Genomic DNA, 22046 nt, shown 5'->3' with positions numbered 1-22046 from the left:
ACACAGGACGGGGTATTCCCATAAGTGATGGAATATCGCTGAATAGAGGGGACATAGCACTGAGGGTCTTACAGGTAGCAATACACTATCATTTTATTAGATGAGAATACTCCTTTAATGAGGGTAAAGTTAATCCAGTACATCAGGAGTGGGTGGTCTGCTCCCTCCTTCGCTGGTTTCGTCTTGAATGCTGAGATCTGAACCAATAATTTCCCCGACAGATTCCAATATTTCACATTATCAAGAGCCACAGCAACCACAGATGGCGGCCATCCTGGAGATATTCTATAGTGAGTGACATCTATCAACAAGTCTAATATGTGCTAGAAGCGAGGTGCTTGCAGCGGACAGTCAGCTCTTGGGCCCAGGTGAGGTGCCTCTAGTGGACTGTCAGCTCTTGGGCCCAAGTGAGGTGCCTGCAGCAGACTGTCTGGTCTTGCGCCCAGGTGAGGTGCCTGCAGCGGACTGTCAGCTCTTGGGCCCAGGTGAGGTGCCTGCAGTCGACTGTCAGCTCTTGGGCCCAGTTGAGGTGCCTGCAGTGGACTGTCAGGTCTTGGGCCCAGGTGAGGTGCCTGCATCTGTCAGCTCTGGCCCCAGGTGAGGTGCCTGCAGCGGACTGTCAGGTCTTGGGCCCAGCTGAGAACGTGCATGCATCAGGCTGTCAGCTCTTAAGATCAGCACAGGTGCTTGCTGCGGACTGTCAGCTCTTGGGATCAGCACAGGTGCCTGCAGCAGACTGTCAGCTCTTGGGCCCAAGTGAGGTGCCTGCATCGGATTGTCAGCTCTTGGGCCCAGGTGAGGTGCCTGCAGTGGACTGTCAGGTCTTGGGCCCAGCACGTGCCTGCAGTCGACTGTCAGCTCTTGAGCCCAGATGAGGTGCCTGCAGCGGACTGTCAGCTCTTGGGCCCAAGTGAGGTGCCTGCATCGCACTGTCAGCTCTTGGGCTCAGGTGAGGTGCCTGAAGCGGACTGTAAGCTCTTGGGCCCAGCACAGGTGACTGCAGTCGACTGTCAGCTCTTGGGCCCAGGTGAGGTGCCTGCATCTGACTGTCCGCTCTTGGGCCCAGTTTAGGTGCCTGCAGTGGACTGTCAGGTCTTGGGCCCAGGCGAGGTGCCTGCACCGGACTGTCAGCTCTGGGCCCAGGTGAGGTGCCTGCAGCGGACTGTCAGGTCTTGGGCCCAGGTGAGGACGTGCATGCATCGGGCTGTCAGCTCTTAGGATCAGCACAGGTGGTTGCAGCGGACTGTCAGCTCTTGGGATCAGCACAAGTGCCTGCAGCAGGCTGTCAGCTCTTGGGCCCAGCACAGGTGCCTGCAGTGGACTGTAAGCTCTTGGGCCCAGGTGTGGTTCCTGCAGCAGACCGTCAGCTCTTGGGACCAGCACAGGTGCCTGCAGCGGACTGTCAGCTCTTATGCCCAGGTGAGGTACCTGCAGTGGACTGTCAGCTCCTGGGCCAGCACAGGTGCCTGCAGCGGACTGTCAGCTCTTGGGCCAGCACAGGTGCCTGCAGTGGACTGTCAGCTCTTGGGCCAGCACAGCTGCCTGCAGTGGTATGTCAGCTCTTGGGCCAGCACAGCTGCCTGCAGTGGTATGTCAGCTCTTGGGCCAGCACAGGTGCCTGCAGTGGACTGTCAGCTCTTGGGCCCAGCACAGGAGGTGCCTGTGAGTCTCCCTCCCAGGGCTGTGGGGTACTCGGTACCGGGCCGGTCTATTAAAGGGGAATGTCACAGCAGCGGTGACCCGGTCCGTGGCCCTGGGCGCCCATGTAAAACGGATTAAGTGATGGAATAAAGTTTATGAGTGGATGATTCATGACGCCACCTGTGGTGTTCGGCAATGAAGATGTTAAGCCGACGCTGCAGACAGATCCTCTGGGACAGATGGTGTGGTGCAGCAATGACGTTGTGGCCCTCCACAGGTAGGGCTGTAGTCCCAGGGCAGTGAGGATAGGTGTTGAGGAAGAGGGTGTAGTGTCTGGCACAGAGATGTAGCAGTGCTGACAGGGTTGCAGGAAGAAGGCAAGGACACAACAGGGTGCAGTTTCTTTACCTTTATTTTGCTTGGCAAATGCAGTCCAGGGTCCAGATTACAGATGGCACAGGAGCTGGCTAGCCTGGAAGCAACTTAGGAATCTCTCTATGCAGATGGGTTGTGTATTCTCCTTCCTAGCGCTTATTTTTAGGTACTTGCAGTACTGTGTTACACTGAAGTTCCACTTGCTTATTCTCTTTAGAACTCCCTCGTATGGCAGACAGCTGTAGCCTTCCTCTTCTGGCTCACACGTCACTGTTGTGCCTCCGAGTCTCATGTGGGAATAGAGCATTTACAGCTTCCTATTCCTCCGGTTTCTGTTGCAGGACCATCAGTGTCCGTACAGCCTTGGAGACCGGGCTCCAGATCATGAGCTATAGCTGGGAATGAGCCTGAACTCTCTGCTCAATCTCCCAGCTCCTCTCCTCCACATCCACACACATTGCCCTCCTCACATGAACTCCCAAATCTTCCTTCCTGGCCCCCAGAGAGTAGCTCCTCCCCCAGGTTTGGTTCAGAGCTCCCTCTGCTGACCTGGAATGGAAACTGTGTTGTGTGTTGTGGTTAACTGCCAGAGAGATCCCTTATTGCTTCCAAGCATGACATCACACTCTCTAGGAGGAAGGCAATGCCACAGTGGCGACCATACTCCTGGGGGCACCACATTCCCCCCTAGTGCAATTCAGTACTCCCGGACTGAAGAAAAACATGTAAACATATAAACAATTATAAATATAACAAGATTTCCAAAAGTGAAAAATACAAAAACCAAAGCTCAAAAATAGTCCTGATGACGATAAGTCCAAGCGTCAATGTCCATGGTGCAATTCCTGAGCAAGTTGGTAAACTATTTACAAGTAGAGTTTTGACCACATATAGTCCTGTGGTCCAATTGTCCATTGAAACAAAATAAAATAACCAAAAAGTCTTACTGAGTCTCTGTAGGCACAAAACTTGAAACGTTGCATATTTACAGATTGATATTTACAAAACTTATCTATATGCGGAACCTTAGGGGTGGAATACCTTGGGTATTACGGACAGACCTACGTAGCACTGGTGCGGGTAAACTGGGTAGTAGCCATCTGCGAACTCTTAGACTCACTATGGGCATGACAGATTCACCACTGGCAGGGCAAAGGTTCTCTGACTCCACTGCTGGTGTAGCATCCGCTGCCTGAACTTCCTGATTTTCAGAGTTCTCTTGAGTCTCTGCTACTTCAGTTGCAGTAAGCTGGGGAAAGATTAGGACAGGAACTACGATGGCTTGATCCTTTCTTGTCCAGTTTGCAGGAAATTCTCCGAGTACAGTGCTGACCTTTTCTTCTTCTTCCTCTATGGGCTGAAGGTTGTTTTGTTCTTCCATCCTTTCCTTTAGCTGGTCAGGGCACAATTTCAGATGATCCCTCAATACTGCTGATGAGGTTTCTCCTCCATCCTTACTGATAAGGCACACTTTGGTGTTGTCGAAATTTGATGGTAACACGGTGTAGGGTTCAGCTTCCCATTGGTCATCCAATTTATGCATCCTTCTTTTCCTCTTTAGGACTTGTTCTCCTGGTGACAAGGGAACTGCAGGTGCATGTTGATTGTAGTTCTTTTCTTGTTTTTGTCTCGCCTGAGCTAGACTCTTTTCTACACACTCTTGTACTCTACGGTACTGCTGCTGCCGCTCCGTATCCCAGTCAGCATCTGGTGATGTCACTTCAGGTGTCAGGACTCCCATATCCAAATCAATAGGCAGCTTGCCAGGCCTCGCTCTCATTAGGTAGGCTGGAGTGCAGTTGGTGAAATTCACAGGAATGTGATTGTAGAGGTCTACCAGATCTGGCAACTTCTCTGGCCACAGATTCCTCTCTTCCAAAGGCAAGGTCTTCAGTAGGTCGATCACCACCTGATTCATCTTTTCACACATGCCATTGGTCTGTGGATGGTACGGTGTTGTCCTGATCTTCTTGCAACCGTACAAGTTACAGAATTCCTGGAACACTTCTGCCTCAAAGGCTGGACCTTGATCTGTAAGCACTCACTCGGGATATGCATGTGGTCGACAAAAGTGCTGTTGGAATGCTCTGGCTGCTGTCCTGGCTGTTTGATCCTTGACAGGCACGACTACCAGGAATCTCGAGTAGTGGTCAATGATGGTAAGAGCATAAACATAGCCTGAACGGCTTGGGACCAGGGCGACCAACTCAAGTGGTTGTTTGGTTATTATTGGCTGCAAAGGAGCTCGCTGACTGTTACGGTCCTTTCTACGCAGGTTACATTGTCCACACTCCCGGCACCAATTTTCAATGGCCTTCCTCATACCAGCCCAGTAGAATCTCTCTCGGAGCAAGACCTCCAACTTCTTCCATCCGAAGTGTCCAGCTCCATTGTGGTATGCTTCCCAGACCATTGATGCCTCCCTCTTTGGGACTACCACTTGCCAGACCAGCTCATGAGTGCGGGCATTGATACTCCTCGGACACAGCTTTCCCTCATAGATGAACATCCGGCCTCTTTCCTTCCACAACTGCTGGGTTTCTTCAGGAGCATCTGGATCTGGGCGTGAGTCAGCTTGTGACAGTAGCTCCTTTACGAGGTGGACTGCGGGGTCGCTATCCTGCGTTTCTGCCCAGTCATGATGAGGCAATGGATTTAGGGTGGCCTCTTTCACGATAGACCATCTGTTTCTCACTCCTTGGGCACATTGGGCCGCAATTGGCCGGTGGAAGGCAGGTAACTCTATTTCTTCGAGTGCCTCAGGGTCTTCTCCTGCATCTGGCAGATTGGGCATTCTGGACAGCGCATCAGCATTGGCATTCTTGTGCCCCGCTCGGTACTTGATGGTGAATTCATAGTTAGACAGCCGGGCCATCCATCGCTGCTTCAGTGCACCTAGTTTTTCAGTTTCCAAGTGAATCAACGGGTTATTGTCCGTGAAGATGGTAAACTTGGCTGAAGCTAGGTAATGCTTGAATCGTTCAGTCACAGCCCAGACTATGGCGAGGAACTCCAGTTTGAAGGAACTGTAGTTGTCAGGATTCCTTTCAGTGGGACGAAGCTTCCTGCTGGCGTAGGAGATCACTCTTTCTTTGCCATTCTGTACCTGTGACAGTACTGCTCCCAGTCCCACGTTGCTGGCATCAGTATACAGAACAAATGGTTGGTCATAATCTGGGTAGGCCAGAACTTCATCTCCTGTGAGAGCCATCTTCAGTCGAGTGAAGGACCTCTCCAGTTCCTCATTCCATTCAAATGTAGGACTCTTCTTCCTGGCTTTCTTGGGCTGGCCCACTAGAAGATTTTGCATAGGGGTGGCTATCTCAGTGAAGCCTTTGATGAACCTTCGGTAGTAGCCTACCAACCCGAGGAATTGACGTACCTCATGGAGGTTGCTGGGCTTCTGCCAGTCTCGGATGACAGTGACTTTGTCTGGATCCGGTGCCACAACTTCTGCACTCACTACATGACCGAGGTACTGTACCTTAGGCTTCAGGAGGTGGCATTTGGATGGCTTCACTTTCAGGCCAAAGTTGGACAAGGCCTCAAACACCTCAGCCAGGTGCTTCAGATGGTCTTCATAAGCCTTGGAGAAAACAATTACATCATCAAGGTACAACAGGACTGTCTCGAAGTTCTTGTGTCCAAGACAGCACTCCATTAGCCGTTGAAATGTCCCTGGGGCGGTGCTCAGCCCGAATGGCATGTAGTTGAACTCGCAGAGACCCATTGGTGTGGTAAATGCTGTTTTCTCCTTGTCTGCCTCTGCCACGGGAACCTGCCAATACCCACTAGTGAGATCTAAGGTGGAAAAATAGTTAGCAGTTTTAAGTGCAGCTAATGACTCTTCAAATCTGGGTAATGGGTAGGCATCTTTATGTGTAATGCTGTTAATTTTTCTGTAATCAACACACATTCTCATGGGACCATCCTTCTTTTTCACAAAGACTATTGGGGCTGCCCAGGGGCTACAACTATCTCTGATTACCCCAGCTTCCTTCATTTCCCGTAACATACTATTGGCACATTGGTATTGTGTTGAGGGTATAGGCCGGTACCTTTCTTTAATGGGTGGATGATCTCCAGTGGGCATATGGTGCTGAACCCCTTTTGCCTTCCCAAAGTCTTGGGGGTGTTTACTGAATACCCGCTCATACTCCTGAGTCACTCGGTAAACCCCACTCTTTTGGTATGAAGGGGTGGAGTCAGTTCCCACCTGCAGCTGCTGACACCACTCCTCCAGCTTCTTTACAGAGCCATTGTCCTCCACCTGGTCAGATGAGACCAAGGGCTCTGCTGCCCGTATTGCATTGTTACTGACAGTAAGCAGCTTAGCAACTGTGGCATACCGAGGTATTGTGGCCTCCTCCTCCCCACAATTCAAGGGGCGGACAGGTACTCTCCCTTTGCGGACACCAACTACCCCTCTGGCTGTCAGGACAGTGGGCCGGCTATCAGAGTACACTGGCTCTTCCAATGCTTGGTAATCTTTTCCTCTGAGGCCTATGGCTGCCCGACACGAAATCAACATTTCACATCTGGGGGGGTATCGCAATGGGGAAAGAATCACTCACTCTGACGCTGCCAATTTCTCCGCCAGACAGTTCTACCTGCTGTCTTTTCATCAGTGCCTTGATCTCCTTCTGCAGGACTCGTTGTTCACTGGAACCAGCAGTCTTGGCCACCTGTTGCAACAAAACAATAACCTCGGCAAGACAATTTTCAGTCACATTAGTACCTAAATTCATCATTGGGTTACATTCTCGTCGATCAATGTCTACAACTATCACACCTTAAGATTTTAACTCTACTCGCCCCACTTTAATGGTAATCTCTTTACATCCTACTTGCGGCAAAGACTAACCATTGCTGGCAACTACTGTCAGTTCATCACTTGGGCCACGGGTAAGTTCAGAGTCAGCCCAATACCGCTTGTAAAGGATATATGGCATAGTTGTCACCCGAGAGCCAGTGTCCAGCAAAGTGTTCATGGAGATGCCGTCAATCACCACTGGGAAGACCGGTTGCCCTCCAACATACTTGGCTCGCCAGTTCTTTGGGCCTTGTGGTCCTACTCCTGGGGGTTGGCCCTCTGCCCCAGGGGTTGCTCATTTAAATAACAGAACCTTGCAATGTGGCCTGCCTTGTGGCAGTGACGACAGATGGGACGTCGGTCCAGGTCATAGCAATCGTTGTCTCTCCCTCGGTGTGGCGGGATCCTCTTCTTCCGTAGCCATGGGACATCCTCTGGACTGGAAGCCAGCTGGATCTTCTCCTTTGATGACACCTGCAGGGACTGCACAGTTTTGGCAAGTGCAGCCATATTTTTGGTCAGCTCCTGGACCCGAAGACGCAGTTCGGCAGAAGGGTCTTTGTCCAAAGTCTCTGCATCAGCCTCCACAGGGCTGAGAGGGAAAGATGCTGCTTCTTGATGGTATGTGATCGCTGGGCGCCTAAGGGGCACTGGATGGCTGACATTTGGTTCATGCAGCACCCGAATAGCCCTGTCTTTGAAGTCTGCAAAGTTTAGGTCAGGGTTTTGTAGGGCTATGATGCGCAGCTGTGCTCTGTGGGTACTGGATAGGAGGCCCTCAATAAATTGCTCCTTTAACAGTCTGTCTCCATCTTTCACACTGTCTGGGTCAATCTGCTTTATGGCTCGCAGCGCCTCCTGTAGGTTAAGTGCATAGTCCCGTATACTGTCCTGCACTCTCTGCTTACACCCAAAGAATCTCATTTTTATTTCAGCTGCAGTGCGAGTGTCAAAGGTGCTTTTCAGCTTAGCCAGGATCTTTTTAACAGTCTCTTTATCAGTGTCCTGCCAGGCTTTTACTTCCCTCTGTGCTGCACCAGTTAGCTGCCCAATAAGGATGTTCACTTTTTGGTTTTCAGACAGAGGATACACCTCAAACAAACTGCACAGTCTCTCTTTAAATTCACTCAGAGTATGTGACTCACCTGAGCACTGCGATAGCCAGGCCGCTCCCGGTATATAGGGAATAGACAGCGGCATTATGGGGACTGCTGCGGTGGGCGCTGATTCTTGTGGCGCTGTGGAGGCAGCGCTGGCTGCTGGATGCAGCGGCGCTATGGGAGCCGCAGCTGCGCTGGGCCCTGCAGCTTGTGGCACTGTGGGGTTTGCAGTGGTGTCCACCGCTGCGTCTGCTCTTGCTTCATTCTCTTCCCCCCCTAGATAACGTTGGCCAGGCCCTGGGTTGCGCTGGCTTACCGGTTGCCGCCTTGCAGGCTGGATGATCGGGGGATGCCGGGACTGCAGGCCTCGGCTTCTCGCGCGCTAGCCTCTTCCCGCGCTGCACTTTACTTTTTTCGCGCTCTCCGGCTGGCTCCACCCATGACAGCCCGCCCCTTTGGTTTCCCGTGCGTGCCAAGCAGCGGGGTAATGGCGGCGATGGCGCCGACAGTCTGTGGCACACAACACAGTCTCTGGCACACAGGATCGGGGGACACCGGGCTCCGTTAATCCTGTTTGCCAAAGTGGGTCGCCCTCCCAGGGCTGTGGGGTACTCGGTACCGGGCCGGTCTATCAAAGGGGAATGTCACAGCAGCGGTGACCCGGTCTGTGGCCCTGGGCGCCCATGTAAAAGGGATTAAGTGATGGAATAAAGTTTATAAGTGGATGATTCGTGACGCCACCTGTGGTGTTCGGCAATGAAGATGTTAAGCCGACGCTGCAGACAGATCCTCTGGGACAGATGGTGTGGTGCAGCAATGACGTTGTGGCCCTCCACAGGTAGGGCTGTAGTCCCAGGGCAGTGAGGATAGGTGTTGAGGAAGAGGGTGTAGTGTCTGGCACAGAGATGTAGCAGTGCTGACAGGGTTGCAGGAAGAAGGCAAGGACACAACAGGGTGCAGTTTCTTTACCTTTATTTTGCTTGGCAAATGCAGTCCAGGGTCCAGATTACAGATGGCACAGGAGCTGGCTAGCCTGGAAGCAACTTAGGAATCTCTCTATGCAGATGGGTTGTGTAGTTTCCTTCCTAGCGCTTATTTTTAGGTACTTGCAGTACTGTGTTACACTGAAGTTCCACTTGCTTATTCTCTTTAGAACTCCCTCGTATGGCAGACAGCTGTAGCCTTCCTCTTCTGGCTCACATGTCACTGTTGTAGCTCCTCCCCCAGGATTGGTTCAGAGCTCCCTCTGCTGACCTGGAATGGAAACTGTGCTGTGCTTAACTGCCAGAGAGATCCCTTATTGCTTCCAAGCATGACATCACACTCCCTAGGAGGAAGGCAATGCCACAGTGGCGACCATACTCCTGGGGGTGCCACACCTGCACCGGACTGTCAGCTCTTGGGCCCAGCACAGAAGGTGCCTGCAGCGGACTGTCAGCTCTTGGGCCCAGCACAGGTAACTGCAGCGGACTGTCAGCTCTTGGGCCCAGCACAGGTGCCTGCAGTGGACTGTCAGGTCTTGGGCCCAGCACAGGTGCCTGCAGCGGACTGTCAGGTCTTGGGCCCAGCACAGGTGCCTGCAGTGGATTGTCAGCTCTTGGGCCCAAAGAATCTAATTTTTATTTCAGCTGCAGTGCGAGTGTCAAAGGTGCTTTTCAGCTTAGCCAGGATCTTTTTAACAGTCTCTTTATCAGTGTCCTGCCAGGCCTTTACTTCCCTCTGTGCTGCACCAGTTAGCTGCCCAATAAGGATGTTCACTTTGCTACAGGTGCCTGCAGTGGACTGTTAGCTTTTGGGATCAGCACAGGTGCCTGCAGCAGACCGTCAGCTCTTGGGCCCAAGTGAGGTGCCTGCATCGGACTGTCAGCTCTTGGGCCCAGGTGAGGTGCCTGCAGCGGACTGTCAGCTCTTGGGCCCAGGTAAGGTGCCTGCAGCGGATTGTCAGGTCTTGGGCCCAGGTGAGGTGCCTGCAGCGGACTGTCAGCTCATGGGCCCAGCACAAGTGCCTGCAGTCGACTGTCAGCTCTTGAGCCCAGATGAGGTGCCTGCAACGGACTGTCAGCTCTTGGGCCCAGGTGAGGTGCATGCATAGTACTGTTAGCTCTTGGGCCCAGGTGAAGTGCCTGCAGCGGACTGTCACCTCTTGGGCCCAGCACAGAAGGTGCCTGCAGCGGACTGTCAGCTCTTGTGCCCAGCACAGCTGCCAGCAGCGGGCTGTCAGCAGGCCCAAGTGAGGTGCCTGCATTGGACTGTCAGCTCTTGTGCCCAGGTGAGGTGCCTGCATTGGACTGTCAGCTCGTGGGCCAGGTGAGGTGCCTGCAGCGGACTGTCAGCTCTTGGGCCCAAGTGAGGTGCCTGCAGCGGACTGTCAGCTCTTGGGCCCAAGTGAGGTGCCTGCAGCGGACTGTCAGCTCTTGGGCCCAAGTGAGGTGCCTGCAGCGGACTGTCAGCTCTTGGGCCCAAGTGAGGTGCCTGCATCGGACTGTCAGCTCTTGGGCCCAGGTGAGGTGCCTGCAGCGGGCTGTCAACTCTTGGGCCCAGCACAGGTGCCTGCAGCAGACTGTCAGCTATTGGGCCCCGCACAGCTGCCAGCAGAAGACTGTCAGCTCTTGGGCCAGCACAGGTGCCTGCTTGGGCCAGCACAGGTGCCTGCAGTGGACTGTCAGCTCTTGGGCCCAGGTGAGGTACCTGCAGTCGACTGTCAGCTCCTGGGCCAGCACAGGTGCCTGCAGCTGCCTGTACGCTGCTCCCTCTTCTTTTCTCTGCACTGTTTACATTCTTCTTATCATTTCTGGACGAGACTTTGACTAGAAGATACCATGAAACAGCTTCGGCTCTAGGACCCAGCAGCCTGATTGGGTTGACAGACTGGCACAATACTCAGCCAATCAGGATGCAGAATCTGGATAAGGGGTGGGTAGTATATACAAGTCCGACCAATAGACTAAGCGTCATTCGCCAGATCGTGACGTCAGAGGTAGCGAAATTAAAGAAGCCGAGATTGCCCGGCGTGAGGACAAGCCCGCTGAGCAGAATGGCCCTTATCATAGAATAGTGGCCCCGGAAGGACTGCGGGCGGGGGCCCCAGCGCTGAGCAATCCGCTCTGGATGCGGAGCAGCTCTGGAAGGAGCAGGACCTGCAGGTGAGGGGATGTGAGACATTGCAGCCTCACACCAGATGATACATTGTCACAGGGCAGAGTGATACATTGTATCAGGACTGAGGCGCAGGGTGTGTGCGGAGTCTGAGGCCCAGAGACCGAAGGAGATCTGCCAACCAGACTGGGGGAGTGACTGGATCCTGAGCAGAGGTCAGAGGGAGGTGCGGCAGTGTATAGCATGGCGGAGATCTTTGGGGGTCAGCAATGTTCAGCATGGGGGAGATCTATTGGGGGGGGGGGGGGTGTTCACTGTAGAACATGGGGGACGATCACGTTACAATACAATGTGTGGGAGGGGGTAATTACAGTACAGCGTGGGGGAGATCTGTGGGGGTGTGATCACTGTTCATTGCGGGGGAGATCTATGGGGGTGATCACTACAACGTGGGGGGAGATCTATGGGGGTGATCACTACAACGTGGGGGGAGATCGGTAGGGGGTGATCACTACAACGTGGGGGGAGATCGGTAGGGGGTGATCACTACAACGTGGGGGGAGATCGGTAGGGGGTGATCACTACAACGTGGGGGGAGATCGGTAGGGGGTGATCACTACAACGTGGGGGGAGATCGGTAGGGGGTGATCACTACAACGTGGGGGGAGATCGGTAGGGGGTGATCACTACAACGTGGGGGGAGATCGGTAGGGAGTGATCACTACAACGTGGGGGGAGATCGGTAGGGAGTGATCACTACAACGTGGGGGGAGATCGGTAGGGAGTGATCACTACAACGTGGGGGGAGATCGGTAGGGAGTGATCACTACAACGTGGGGGGAGACCTGTAGGGGGTCGGCAGTGTGAAGCATGGGGTGAGCTATAAGGGTCAGCATTGTACAAAAAGGGGGGTATCTATAGGGGTCATCAGTTTACATCATGGGGGTCAGCAATGTACAGCATGGGGGAGAGCTATAGTGTGGGGGTCAGCAATGTACAAGATCAGGGAGATTTATGGGGGGGTTAACAAAATTCAGCATGGGAGTGAGCAGTGTACAGCATAGGGGAGTATACGGGGGTCAGCATTATACAGAATCAGGTGATCTATGGGGATCAGCTGTGTACAGCATGGGGATGATCTATGAGTGATCAGAAATATGCAAGATCAGGAAGCCCTATGTTGGGGGTGGGCAGTGTACAGTATGGGGGAGATCTCTAATGGGAAAGGGTTTGGCATCAGTGGTGTCCGGTGTGGGGCTGTTTATCCCTTATTCATGGAGGGTGGGTCATATATAGGAACTGGGGATCATGTACAAGGCCGGGCAGTAAGCAGTATATAACATAGGGATATGCTCTGTTTATTGTGTGTGGTCTTACACTTGGGCTGACTACAAGCCATAATACACCACAGTACTATACTCTGTTCTTGAAGGGTCATATATAGGGGCTGGCAGTATATAACATAGGGATATTCTCTGTTTATGGGGTTGGGGACATAGACGGTGCTGACTACAATCCGTAATACACCACAGTGCTATGCTCTAGTCTTGGGGTTCATATACAGGGACATTCTATGGGGGATCGTTTACAAGGCCTGGCAGTAAGCAGTATACAGATCATAGACAATGTATTAGCGGGGGGGTCTTTCTTTCTCTGTTGTGGGTGGTAGTAGATCACATCCAGTGTGTGTGGATGCAACCATGCTTTACTTCGGCGGGGGTTAGCAGATCACATAGAGGATGCCAGCACAGGGGAGCCATGCTGTGTCTCTGGATGTTGAGCTGTGACAAAGGGATGGGGTGGGCCATCTCTGTTGTGGAGGCTTCCTCCCCCACCCCTGTAGCACAGGATCTCTCATGCATTGTGCTAGGCTTTGCTCCAGACATGGGGCTTGGGTGTCTGGACGGATCAGGGCTGGATGTGGTGCTGGTCCAGGCCCAGCTGTGCTTCTGTGCACCAGACCTCGCTGCGCCATGAGGGGAGTGGTGGTCTCGCATGCATTTCTAGGAGAGTGGTGGATGTTTGATGGATAGTGGAAAATGGATGTCATGGTGTCTGTTCCTCTGTGTAATGAGAGGTCACTTCATGTATGAATGCAGTAAGGACGGGGTGGAACTATATGTTTAGCACAGGGACTAATCTTTCTTATGCCACAAAGGGTAAATGCAAATCCTAATAAACAAATCTGTCCTGCAGGAGCCCCCAGTTATATGTTCAGGGTCTTGCCCCTTCCTTCGCACAGTGGCTGGTGGACATTGTGCTGATGCCAGTGCCTGAATGTGTTGACAGCAGTTATGGGCAACCGGCTGAGTATACACAAAGAGCAGTGCCAGTATACAGCAGCCTGGCATGCTACCGAGGACACTGCAGCCATGAAGGGCATGCAACAGGCACATACAGGACTGCGTCTGCTCCTGGGGGCCCATGTGACGGCTATCCTGTGCATTCACCCCCAGCCGCCTCTCATAATAAAGGAGCCGTCATCGAGAACTGATCGACATATTCATAGATCTGATGGGTAGAGCCGACCGCTGGTTCTTCTCAGATATACTGTACTTGTCTCTTTTCCATGTGTATGTTATAGAGGAGGGTATATTGGGGTCTCTGAGGACAAGGAGGGTCCACACCTCCTTGTGTATGTTATTAAGGAGGGTGTATTGGGGTCTCTGAGAACAAGGCGGGTCCACACCTCCATGTGTATGTTATTAAGGAGGGTATATTGGGGTCTCTGAGGACAAGGAGGGTCCACACCTCCTTGTGTATGTTATTAAGGAGGGTGTATTGGGGTCTCTGAGGACAAGGCGGGTCCACACCTCCATGTGTATGTTATTAAGGAGGGTATATTGGGGTCTCTGAGGACAAGGAGGGTCCACACCTCCATGTGTATGTTATTAAGAAGGGTATATTGGGGTCTCTGAGGACAAGGAGGGTCCACACCTCCTTGTGTATGTTATTAAGGAGGGTGTATTGGGGTCTCTGAGGACAAGGCGGGTCCACACCTCCATGTGTATGTTATTAAGGAGGGTATATTGGGGTCTCTGAGGACAAGGAGGGTCCACACCTCCATGTGTATGTTATTAAGGAGGGTATATTGGGGTCTCTGAGGACAAGGAGGGTCCACACCTCCATGTGTATGTTATTAAGGAGGGTGTATTGGGGTCTCTGAGGATAAGGCGGGTCCACACCTCCATGTGTATGTTATTAAGGAGGGTATATTGGGGTCTCTGAGGACAAGGAGGGTCCACACCTCCATGTGTATGTTATTAAGGAGGGTGTATTGGGGTCTCTGAGGACAAGGAGGGTCCACACGTCCACGTTTATCCAGAGTCCTTTGTCAGGTCTCTGGAGTATTGTGTGTCCCATGAGAACTACGTCACCATTTTGCATCGATCATAGGAATGACATTTATGGGCTTTTCCATGACCATGCCATACTCTCCTCTTCTGTCCGCAGCCGCACTGCTGAGGTCCATGCTGATCTCTTCCTGCAGAGATCACATACTGTACATCATTCATATAGCTGCTGCCAATCACTCATCTCAGTGGCATCGATGGCATGTGACCACACAAGACAGCGATTGGCTGCAGTGGTCATAAGAATAATGTATAGCATGTGATCTCTGCAGGCAGTAAGTAGGACCACAGTGGACTCCCAGAGCTGCACCACTGGCGCAGAGATGGTTAGAAGAGATGATTATCGCTTATCTTTGTATTTATCTTATTCCCTTTTCTTGGCCACATCTTTGAGTCTCAGATTGTGATCGGCCTAAAGTGCTGGGTACCATGATGGGCTGGGGAACGAGGGGGACCTGCACCCACCATCCGCCATTTATTTACAATCCTGGTGTTTTTCTCACTCCCTCATACACCCGAACCTCCCCATCCTCGGGGGCCAAGGACCATTTGGAGTAATGAGCTGTTGGGTTTGAGCAGAAAGCGCCACAAATAAAAATACAACGTGCTGGATATGTTAGTGCAGCATTGAGAAATGAGGAGCAAATCACCAGGGGCAACATACTGTTTCTGCCCTGTAGGATATAGGCATATAGTGTGGTCTGTGTGCCCACTCTTCTGTGGATCATGTATTGTCGGAGTCATGGAGGGTTGATGTCCGGAGGAGGCACTAGGCCCCGTCTGCAATTGTCCCTGGACAATGTCATAGCTCAAGAAAGAGGAGCATCGAAATTTCTTTGGGGGCTCCCGAACCTCTATTGTACATCCCAGCCTATTTCCCCTGAAGTCTTTCGTACAAATCCTTCCAATAATTCATGTTTTTGCAGCTGTATAAGCCCAGGATTTGGGATTTGAAGTGCAGATAGATGTTGGACCGGAGGCACTGAGATGCGCCAGCCTCTAGATGGGCACAGCCTTCTATATGAGAAACGTGGCATCAGGGTCCTGGCACTTTAATTCCATCGGTCAGGAGCTTGTTATCTCCCCCATACATGGCCCAGTTGTCAGATCACACAATCTAATTGGGTCATGTATGGCCTCAAGGTGTTCATACACATAACATGCGGCTCAACAAGGAATGTAATCCTGCTGATGGTGATGTCGATAACATAGAGCGCCGATGTCTAAATAGTATATATATTTCATTTACAGCAGATATTGCATCTACACACCCATGATAAAATGTCAGGGTTCTGTCATGTAAAAGAAAATAATTTCAGAACTTTTCCACCTTTTAATGTCGCCAATAAAATGTGCAAATTCATCAATTATTTCACCTTAAAATCGTTTTAAGGGGAAATAAACATGACCAAGCCACAATAATGTGGTTGCATAAGTGTGAACACCCTCTTATAATCGGGGCTGTGGTTGTGCCCAGAATCAGCCAATCACATTCCCCCATGTTACATAGTAGTCAGCGCTCAGCCGCCGTCATTTACAGTGATTCTGATTAACCCCAGACAAAGTGTCACTGCTCTATGGACAGGAACATGTCAGGAAAATCCTCCTAAACAGCTGACAACACAGCAAAGGATCTCATTATGGAGAGTTTCCAGTCAGAAGAAGGTACAAGAAAATGTCCCAGGCATCAGGTCTCCCATATAGCACTGTGAAGACGTCCTCCTGAAGGAGCTGAAATCTGGCACAACAGTGATATTACCTAGAACTGGATGTCTGTCAAAAATCAAAGAAAATTGGTTCAGGAGGCTGCCAAGAGACTGACAACAACATTAAAGGAGCTGCAGGAATTTCTGGCCAGTCGTGGCTGTGTAAAGCCTTCATATTTCTGGCCTGTGGGCAGGATGCAACATGGGAAACAAGCAAGCCCAGCTTCTCCAAAGGAGGATGTAAGTTCTGGAACGGCCCGGACCTGACCCCGATCTGTGGTGACTTGAAGAGGGCACTGAACGCAGGCTATTCCCCCACAATCTGACAGATGTGGAGCTGCTGCAAGGAGGTCTCGGCAAAGATAACAATAATAATTTATAGCTCCAACATGTTTCGTGTTCCAAATACCACCAATTGTAGATGTGCCCGACCCAAAAATACTGAACGCTGCCAGAAATTCACAACAAAAGATTAGTGTTTCAATTGAATTGTACAGATTATGGGCGACATTAAGGGTGTGTGCACACGCTGCGGATTTTGCTGCCGTTCTGCAGTGGATTTGGCCACTGCGGATCTGCAGCAGTTTTTGCTGCGGTGTACAGTACCATAATATCCTATGGATATTAAAATCCGCAGTGCAGATGGTGCGGATTTTTCCGCGCGGTTTCTAAACCACAGAAAGAATTGGCGTGTCAATTCTTTCTGCGGATTCCGCTGCAGTTTGCAATCTCCATTGTGGAGATGAAAAACCGCAGGCTAATCCGCAGGTCCTTTGACCTGCAGATTTACCTGCGGATTTTACAAAATCGCGCGGCCAAATCCGCACCCCATTCCGCAGCGTGTGCACATACCCTAAAGGTGGTGTCCAGACTGAGGCTACACTGTATGTGACTGCAGACTTGTGATCACGCACCGCGTGCTGCGAGGATTCTCTGGAGCTGGCGTTCATGTGACCATAAGAATGCGATTTCCATACTCCCGACCACATTCTAGCCTTGCTCAACACACTTCCTTTGAGCGAGGTCACGTATGCATTATCTGCAAGTGACCGCATAAATGAAAACACTTGCAGTCACGCACCCGGCGCCGGGGAATCCTCACCGAGTAATGCACATGCTGTGAGGGTTCACAAGTCTGCAGTTACGTAGAGTGCAAAATGGAAGCCTAAAGCCAGACAACCCCATTAAAGTTGGAAAAAAGCTCTGAAATGATTCTTTGTAGGATTTTTTTTTTTTTTACATGACAAAAATTTGGTACTTTATTAGGGGTGTGTAGACTTTTTATCAACTGAATATAAAATTTACTTAAAGATTGGTCTACTATATACGTATAGGATGTAATTCATAATCAGTCATGTTTACTCCAGAGCTGCACTCACTATACTGCTGGGGCAGTCACTGTGTACATACATTACATTACTGATCCTGAGTTACATCTTGTATTATACTCCAGATCTGCACTCGCTATTCTGCTGGTGCGGTCACTGTGTACATACATTACATTACTGATCCTGAGTTACATCTTGTATTATACTCCAGAGCTGCACTCACTATTCTGCTGGTGCAGTCACTGTGTACATACATTACATTACTGATCCTGAGTTACATCCTGTATTATACTCCAGAGCTGCTCTCACTATTCTGCTGGTGCAGTCACTGTGTACATACATTACATTACTGATCCTGAGTTACATCCTGTATTATACTCCAGATCTGCACTCGCTATTCTGCTGGGGCAGTCACTGTGTACATACATTACATTTCTGGTCCTGAATTACATCCTGCATTATACCCTAGAGCTGTGCTCACTATTCTGCTGGTGCAGTCACTGTGTACATACATTACTGATCCTGAGTTACATCCTGTATTATGCTTCAGAGCTGCACTCACTATTCTGCTGGTGCAGTCACTGTGTACATACATTACATTACTGATCCTGAGTTACAAACTGAATTATACTCCAGAGCTGCACTCACTATTCTGCTGGTGCAGTCACTGTGTACATACATTACATTGCTGATCCTGAGTTACATCCTGTATTATACCCCAGAGCTGCACTCACCATTCTGCTGGTGCAGCCACTGTGTACATACATTACATTACTGATCCTGAGTTACATCCTGTATTATACTCCAGAGCTGCACTCCCTATTCTGCTGGTGCAGTCACTGTGTACACCCATTCCTTATCTAGGCTGTAGTGTTCTTTGCTGCAGCACTAAGCTCTAAGTGACTTTGGGGCCTGAATTCACAACTTGTGTGTTCCTGGTTTTGTCGGTTGTGTGCACTTTGCATTGTAGGACGGATTCCGCACGTATAGTCAGGACATATACTACAATCTGAGTCAATGGTCCAGCTTTCCCTGCTTGTTCAGTGTCTGCACAGATCTTAAGTGTGCAGCCCAGGTTGAGTTTACCATTGTGTTCCTCATTGTGGAGGTGTCTTGGTCTGTACATGTATCAGATGGTGATTGACAACCACTATTGACAGAAATCCTTTAGGAGTTGTCACACATTATGTTGTGAAGCCACATTGCAGACTGCAGCTTTCCAGCCATCACTGCTTCCTTTCCTTCTGCTCTGTCAGTCTTCACTGTAGATCATTCATGAATCAGGAGGCCCAGGATGAACAACTCTGTATCTTATTGGCGTGCTGAATATACATTGTTATTTATGTGATTGCTGTGAGTTTGGGACACACTGGTCTCCTGGAATTTATCCTCGTGTAATCTGCCTTTGCCCGTCCTCGGGCTCCGCTCCTCGTATTCTGATTTTTGATCATTAATCTAGAAGCCTGGAGTTCCAGCTCTGGAGCGTTAATGAGCCTCCGCCTGAGATGCTTCTGTCTCCTACTTCATGCCTGGGAAGTTCTCATGTGTTACTACCGGATACAATGCATCTCCTTATAATTCCCTGTCATTCCTCAGGAGAGAGCTGCCGGTGTCTGCGGAGAGGCGGAAATGGAGGCCACAAATCCTGCCCCAACCCAGTAGCACCACAAAGCCCAAACAGCCCTATCACTGTCCATATCCTCAACAACCCGGGCTCTAAGGATGTTAACATGTATCAACATGTCAGAGCCCCAAATAATAATAATAATAATAATAATAATAATTTTATTTCTATAGCGCCGACATATTCCGCAGCACTTTACATTTCAGAGGGGATTTGTATAGACAATAGACATTACAGCATAACAATAATCACATACAGTAGATTATAACAAATACCAAGAGGAATGAGGGCCCTGCTCGCAAGCTTACAGTCTATGAGGAAAGAGGTAGACACGAAAGGTGGGTGGTAACAGTTGCTTTTATTGTTTGGACCATCCCTAGTGTAAGAATCGGGTGTTCCTGTTACTGCATGAACCAGTTAACAGTCTAAATATGTAACGTTCCTGACACAGAGGGCTATTAACTGCAAAAAGCATGTGAGAACAAAATGCGGTCCAAAGAGCTGGAAGTTAAAGGGTTTGTCCAGAATTACAGACATGTGGCTGGTTTCCTCTGAAAATGGCGCCATCTCTGTCTGCAGACTGTGTCTGTTACCGCAGCTCAGCTCCATTGAAGGGCATTGAGTAAAACTGCAGTACCACACAAAACCTACAAACATGAGTGGCACTGTTTTTGGAAGAGAGTTGTCATGTTTTCTTTTTAATCCCGGACAACCCCTTTTAAGTAACAGTGTTCCCGCTTTTGGGTGCAGGGCTTTGGGTGAAGTTCTCCATCATTTCTCTACCCTAAATTCATTGCAGACAATTATTTATGAAGGTCGAACCCAGAATGCAGATAAGGCCTCATTCACATGTCTGTTTTTTTGCATCGGTGTCTGTCCGCTCCTACGTCTGTATTACAAGTTCTACTACAAGATTGACGCCTTTTCTGTGTTTTGGAGATGCTCCTGGTAAAAAAAAAAAAAAAAAAAGTCTGAAAAAAGCCTACAATGTAGTGTGATATACGGATCTGTGATGTATAGAGGGAAATATACAACGGGGGAGAGTGCTGCTCCCCAGGGGGGACTGGGGTGGATGTATGGTGCGACGCGAGCACTGGCGCTGGGGGACTGTAGGGTGGGCCCAAGGGGGACTGTGGTGGGCGGGTTAGTGCTGGCTCTTCAGTTTCTGGAAGTGACATGCTTCTGTCAGCTTCTCCCATTATGGCACCTACATGACTCTTTTGATGATTCTTCCTAGTCTCTGGACTTTTTCTTTGCCTCTGCTGGTGTCCGCGAACATTTTTTCCTCATGTGTTTCTATGCGTCTGTGATCACAGATTAGTTGTGGAGATTTCCGGGATTGAATATCCGTTTCTCCACTACATTACAGATGAGTGACACTGTTTCACAATTTTGGCAATAAATCTGCTCTGTGTGTACGCCGCCTAACTGGATGCGGTGTAACAGGCCACAGTATACCCCGACTCCAGACTATAACCGGGGATAAAGCTGCCCGAGCCGTTTCATACACCCTTGAGATTAGCAGTGTTACAGTTGTGGCCAAAAGTATTGACACCCCTGCAATTCTGTCAGATAATACTCAGTTTCTTCCTGAAAATGATTGCAATCACAAATTCTTTGGTATTATTATCTTCATTTAATTTGTCTTAAATGAAAAAACACAAACGAGAATAAAGCAAAACATTGATTATTTCACACAAAACTCCAAAAATGGGCCAGACAAAAGTATTGGCACCCTCAGCCTAATACTTGGTTGCACAACCTTTAGCCAAAATAACTGCGACCAACCGCTTCCGGTAACCATCAATGAGTTTCTTACAATGCTCTGCTGGAATTTTAGACCATTCTTTGGCAAACTACTCCAGGTCCCTGATATTAGAAGGGTGCCTTCTCCAAACTGCCATTTTTAGATCTCTCCACAGGTGTTCTATGGGATTCAGGTCTGGACTCATTGCTGGCCACCTTAGAAGTCTCCAGTGCTTTCTCTCAAACCATTTTCTAGTGCTTTTTGAAGTGTGTTTTGGGTCATTGTCCTGCTGGAAGACCCATGACCTCTGGGGGAGACCCAGCTTTCTCACACTGGGCCCTACATTATGCTGCGTCTGTGCTCATTTGTACTTTGCTTTTATGATCCATTGTATTAGGAAATGTGGGCACCATGTTTATGGAAATACCAAGGCGGCACATCGCCCTCTGCACTGTGGGATCCGCTAGATTCCCGAAGGCTTATGGCATCCAGAGTTCGCTCTTTTATTTTAATTTTTTTTAATTTTTTTTTTTTTTTTTTTTTTTTTTTTTAACTGTGGTGTGAAGTGGAATCTGAAATGACGCATTAAGAGCAGAAACAGCGGGCGAACACGGGTGACGGGCAGAGATGAAGTTTAGTACTGTTACTCTGTGGCAATAGACCAGGAGGGTGATTCATTAATTATTAGTATTGATTTACCTATTTACCGTACTTTGTTTTGCATTTTCATAGCGGAAAAGCTTCTCCAGTAATCAGCACATGACTTTTCCAATAAAGTTTTATAAAATCTGGGATTAAGGCGCAAACATGAAGTCTCCTAAAGATGTCCCAAATTTGTGATTTGTGGTTATATATCAGCTGAAGGGAGCTCCGAAAAAGACAGAAAAGTTACAAACTCGGATTAACATCTTTAATTGCGCTGAATTCTTAAAGTTAATTCTAATCTCAAATACTGACATGTGACCTAGATCTAGAAATCTGCCCCTGAGCGGCGGTATCAGGAAGAAATAGAGAGAAGAGCTGTATAGGACACATAAAAACAAATGGCTGCCCCCAAAAAAGAATGCTGAATTTTGGTGCGGCTACCTGCAGAAATAAACATGGCAGGATTAAAAAACAACAAAAAAAAAAACATTTCTGCACATGACAACATAGCTGAAGGCTATGTTCACATATTGCGCTTTTGCTGATTTTTTTTTTTTTTAATGCAAATTTTAAAGTGTGTTTTCCAGTATCAGCAAAAGCTATGAGATTCCAGAAATC

The 22046-nt window shown here is 49.7% G+C and overlaps 1 protein-coding gene across 2 annotated transcripts in view; it reads left to right on the top strand.

Annotated features, from left to right (window-relative positions):
- The first annotated feature begins 9239 nt into the window (after positions 1 to 9239).
- Positions 9240 to 22046, top strand: part of ZDHHC9 (zDHHC palmitoyltransferase 9) — a 71461-nt gene continuing 58654 nt past the window's right edge. Inside the window, exon 1 of one of the 2 annotated variants that reach the window (XM_073589866.1) lies at positions 9240 to 9385. The gene's annotated coding sequence lies outside the window, so the exon portion shown is untranslated. Of the gene's footprint in view, positions 9386 to 10892; positions 11073 to 22046 lie in introns of those variants that run through there. The other variant, XM_073589865.1, reaches the window with a different exon arrangement.

The sequence above is a fragment of the Dendrobates tinctorius genome, unplaced genomic scaffold (genome assembly GCF_039654945.1).
Source record: "Dendrobates tinctorius isolate UK_male_01 unplaced genomic scaffold, ASM3965494v1 ptg000114l, whole genome shotgun sequence".
NCBI classification, from domain to species: Eukaryota; Metazoa; Chordata; class Amphibia; order Anura; family Dendrobatidae; genus Dendrobates; species Dendrobates tinctorius.
The sequence above is the reverse complement of the archived record's forward strand: the minus strand, read 5'-3'. Positions and strand labels throughout refer to the sequence as shown.